This window comes from Macaca thibetana, chromosome 1, assembly GCF_024542745.1.
Source record: "Macaca thibetana thibetana isolate TM-01 chromosome 1, ASM2454274v1, whole genome shotgun sequence".
Taxonomy (NCBI): Eukaryota; Metazoa; Chordata; class Mammalia; order Primates; family Cercopithecidae; genus Macaca; species Macaca thibetana.
The window spans coordinates 198,707,356-198,712,499 of NC_065578.1; the positions used below are offsets into that span (position 1 = coordinate 198,707,356).

Genomic DNA, 5,144 nt, shown 5'->3' on the forward strand with positions numbered 1-5,144 from the left:
TGGCACAATCAGACCTCACTGCAACCTCTGCCTCTCGGGTTCAAGCAATACTCCAGCCTCAGCCTCCCGAGTAGCTAGGACTACAGGCCCCTGCCACCACACCTGGCTATTTTTTTTTTTTTTTTTTTTTTTTTTTTGCATTTTTTGGTAGAGAGGGGATTTTACCATGTTGGCGAGGCTGGTCTTGAACTCCTCACCTCAAGTGATCTGCCTGCGTCGGCTTCCCAAAGTGCTGGGATTACAGGTGTGAGCCACTACGCCTGGCTCCTTGCTTCAACTTGTAAACTTCAGAAAGCTAAGGAACAGAAAAATGACTCTCATCCATAGGATTTGACATTCCAACCTTTCATTCACTTGGTGGATGGATACTGAAACCTGCTACATGTCAGGCTTTACACCCTCCCTCTCTTTGAGAGTTGGCCGACGGCTTTAGTAAGAGTAAGTTGGGAACTGTAACACATATGTTTACTTAACTTTATTTAACATTTCCCTTTTTTAAACTATAGATTCAGCTCTGACTATACAACTGTACATTTCTAAGTATTTTTTCTTCAACAGTTACAAACCCTTCATCCAGGATGGTGTAAGTATAAAATAGAAATTGCAAAAAGGCAAATTATTCTATTTTCATTGGAAATTTAACTTTGGTCCTGTTTCTATCATGGGACTATTTTCACAAACCCTAAAACTAATCTACAAAAAACTATTACTGGTCTTTTTCCTTACCAATTGGTAAAATTTCCACAAAATTTTAATCAGTAGCAAACCATGTAACAAGCTTGTGTTTTAACATAAAACTGTGAGTAACTATTTGAGAATACCTACTTTGGTTAAACTTCATAGAAAAAAAAAAAAGAAGAGAAAAAGTTGAGGAAAACAGCCCCTTTTTCTGCTTAAACTCACGAATGGCAGATTCACAGTGGGCTGGAACAGAAACAGCAGGGCTCTTCAGAAACTCTAGGATTTTTAAAGGTAAGTTCTCACTATTTTTCCCAGGCTGGTCTCAAACTCCTATACTCAAGCTATCCTCCTATTCCTGCCTCCAAAGCAGATGGGATTACAGAGCATGCACCACTGCGCCTCACTCAGGTCTTTTGATTAAACTACCAGTAAAGGCTAAGTGCATTCAGACTTATAAAATCTCTGAATGAGACCCCTCATTCCCTGTGGTTCTCTCAATTCAAGGTAGCATGATGTCATCTCTGAAGTTGTTCCTGAAGATAAAGAGAGGGCGGACGGCCAGGGCTAGAGCATGATCCATAACAAGGCTAAGTAAATGGTTATAAAGTGTAAGGCAGCAGCTCTCTATCTCTGAGGGGCATCAGAAATACCTGCATCTTTCTCTCTCTCTCTTTTTTTTTTTTTTTTTTTTGATATGGAGTGTTGCTCTGTCACCAGGCTGGAGTGCAGTGGCGCAATCTTGGCTCACTGCAACCTCCACCTCCCAGGTTCAAGTGATTCTCCTGCCTCAGCCTCCCAAGTAGCTGGTACCTGCATCTTTCTAAACATATGAGTGCTTGGACCTCACTCCCTACCTCCAAAGGTGGACGTCCAGGCAGGTAGGTCTTGCAAAAGTTTAGTCAGCAATTCTGATGTGTGCCACAGAGAACTAACTATTGGTGCAATGCTTCAGCCATGCATATGCACAACCTTTATTTGGAGTAAGTGAAGGTAATTTATCAATGGTTCATTTTATAAGATCACCACTGTAAGTATTCCTTCATTGTCTACCCTGGCGGCAGATTACTCAGCAACAATCATGGATAAAATGTCAATTCCCTTCATAACCAAAGTTAGAATTTTAGGTGAACAGTTTGCTTTTCACACTTTGTTTCTTTTATGTGGTAGAGCTAGGATGTACTTGTTAACTTCTTATTTGTAGCTAGTTTCACTGAAAATTCTTCTGGTATTAGTGTGCTGCTAAATCTCTTGTTTTAAAGATAAAGAGATTTGTACATTCTAAAAAAAAAAAAACTTAAGGAAAACATTAATCTTAGCAATTTCTGATAAAAAGAAAAAAAAAAAACAACAACCCTGTTTCTAACTTACCACTGATTTTTACTAAACTTTAAGCTTTAGTTTATGCAACAGGATCACAATTTATTTCCCCAGTTACTCACACCCAGATTGTTTCAAATCCCCAACAGGGAAGTCCAAATCATCATTCCTATGCCTTAGCTTCTGCAGTGTTTCTCTGCAAAGGGGCCAGAATGATCCCAGCATTCCTGTCTTCACCCTCGGAAGACAGATTATACTTTTTGATAATTACAAATTTTGCTTTTTGATTTATTCTTGGACAAGTTCTCATATCAAGTAGCAAATGCTCTGTCCCCTTCTGAGAGCTCTCCGGATTGTTGTAGATGAGATATCATTAGTGATCCATTCATTCGCTATGTGAATATTGCTCCAGTGTTTTCACAGCATGCCAGATTCGTGGATGAATTTCTGAGCATCATTTCCAGCCTGAGCATACATGTGAACTCATATTCTGCCACAATTTGGGTGATGTCTTCTCCCTTCCACAAATTGGGAACACCAAAGGACTCCAATAATCTGTCCCGCACAACAGCTTGACTTTTGTCATACCTTTTGTTTTGGACTCCAGGGATTTCTTTCAACTAGAATCCTGTTTTTGTTCAGTGCACTTCCTCTTTTGTCCAGGCCTTTCTGGTGTACGCACATTCTGCTGGTTATCACAGTTACTAACCTCCAGTTTCTCCTGATGTTGTATAAGCACCTTAACATCTCTATCTGCTCCTTCTGAAGACTTTTCCATGTATCAGCTTCCACCCATTTGGCATTCTTGGTGGCAAGTTTTGACATGATGACCCAGTGATGGGCAGGAATGAGTCCATTCTCCTGGTATTACCAACAGGAGAGATTAAGTCTTTGACAACTCTGTATCTTCCTGTTCCACTCATGTGGTCCTTGGCCGGCTCAAACAACCTGAGGTGCATGTTGGTGATTGGATTAAAAGAATCACAAGCAAGGAGAACCCACTTCAGTCTTCTCTGAATTTTCCATGGTAAGAACTTGAAGTTGTTGATTTCAGTAGAAAACTGTGATGCCTCCCTTGTCTTTCCCATGCTTCTGGATTTGATGCCTTCCCTCAAGGAATGTCTAGATGCAGGGTTTTCCTTAAAGACCCTCTCGGCTTCACTAGGAAAAAACCTTAGAGAGGCTGCGGTAGGCTCAGTCAAGGGAGAAAATGTTTCCTCAATCTTTACAGTTACTATTCTTTGGATGGGGCCTTTTGCTTTTATTTTCTTTGATGCCCTTGAGAATTTGCCTGTGGTATCAGTTGGGTTCAGCAGACTGGCTTCATTTCTGGATGATTTCAGGGGGACAAGGCTCAACTCAGCACTCCTGAGCCATGTGCTCTAACCCTGGGGGCTGGAACAAGGCCCACAGCTTTGTTCTGTGGCCTATGAAGTGTTAAATACCTGCTGTGCCAGAGGGGCTGAGGTGTTGCTGGTTCGCTGGCAACAACACTCCAATGGGAGTGCTGGCAAAATCACTTCACTGGAGTAGTGGCAGAGCAGTTTGTGCATGTGCACTGGTGGCAGTGGGATGGTAAAGTCCACCCATGCATGCTGGCAAAGCAGTGGGAGGAGGCTTCACTTGGGTGCATACTGACAGGGTCTAGTCTACAGAAGGTCTTCTACAGATAGGCGGGGTCTGCCAGCAAAGGGACTATGACAGTGGTCACTGTGATGCACCCTGGTTGGGCATCCGAGGCTGCACTGCCAGTGGCACAGTGCAGGCAAGTGGGCACAGTCAGGCTGGGACTTCGAGAAAGATTGGCAGACAGGGTGGCACTCAGATCAGAGTGGCTCTGTCTTATGGGCAAGAGAGCTCTGCTCTGTCCAGCTCCAAAAGTCAACAAAGGCCAAACCTTCTTGAGGAATGTGGCAAGCCTTGGGGGATTGGCACTCCTGGTCATGCTCCACTACAGCCATTCCCATGCCAACCTTTCTGGGCTCCACACAGGTTGGAGTCCTGCCCCTGCCAACTCTACAAGCAGCTCTCTCTACCAGCTCAAATGTTTGTGGGGGTCATGGGATCTCCTGCAGCTAGCATTCTGGAGGTCCATGGTGAGAGTAGGCCACTCCATGCCCATTTAACTAATCCCTTCCCCAGGAGCCACTGGGGGCCAGGAATGAGTCCTGGTGCCTGACAACTTCATTTAGAGTTCTCAACTTCCTCCCCCTTCAGCCTAATTTCTGCATCCTCCCTTCACCCACTCTCAATGCCTGCCTTCTAAAGATCTGCTTGGGCTGTGCTGGTCTTCTTGATGGCCTGGTTTTTCAGTGGGAGATACTCTTCCTGGCTGCATCTAATCAGCCATCGTGACTCTCCTCCTTTGCTTACAATGAATTTTATGCTTTCATATGTTTTTATGTTGTTAGTGTCCTTTTGTTTCAAGTTGAAAAACTTTCTTTAACATTTTTTTTTTAAGGGAGGTCTAGTGGTAATGAACTCCCACAGTTTTTGTTGGTCTGGAAAAGTATCTTTCTTTCATGGCTAAAAGATAGTTTCATTGAGTATAGTATTCTTGGTTGACAAAGTCCCTCCCTCACCCGCTAGTCAGCACTTTAAATATATCATCCCAAGCTCTCCTAGCCTACCAGGTTTCTGCTGTGAAATCTGCTGATAGCCTTTGGAGGTTTCCTTGTATATAAATGAGTCACTTTCTTCTTGCTACTTTCAAAATGATCTGAAATTTCAGAATAGAAGCAGTGGGTGCATACTTAAATATCAGAAATAAGGTGGGGAAATTCAGTTTAATGGTCATCAAGGCCCACTATTACTTGAGCTGTATAATAAAATATTAAGCATGAAACCTTCTAGGCCAACCTCTTTGCTAGCTATGGATTTCTTTTCTTTTCTTTTTTTTTGAGATGGAGTTTCTGTTGCCCAGGCTGGAGTGCAATGGTGTGATCTTGGCTCAGTGCCACCTCCATTTCCTGGGATCAAGTGATTCTCCTGACTTAGCCTCCTGAGTAGCTGAGATTACAGGTGTCCGCCACCACACCCAGCTAATTTTTGTATTTTTACTAGAGACAAGGTTTCACCATGTTGGCTGGTCGCAAACTCTTGACCTCAGGTGATCCACCTGCCTCGGCCTCCCAAAGTGCTGGGAT

The 5,144-nt window shown here is 43.2% G+C and overlaps 1 pseudogene; it reads right to left on the minus strand.

Annotated features, from left to right (window-relative positions):
- Positions 1-2,167: 2,167 nt before the first annotated feature.
- Positions 2,168-3,024, minus strand: LOC126941873 (nicotinamide/nicotinic acid mononucleotide adenylyltransferase 1-like; annotated as a pseudogene).
- Positions 3,025-5,144: the final 2,120 nt, after the last annotated feature.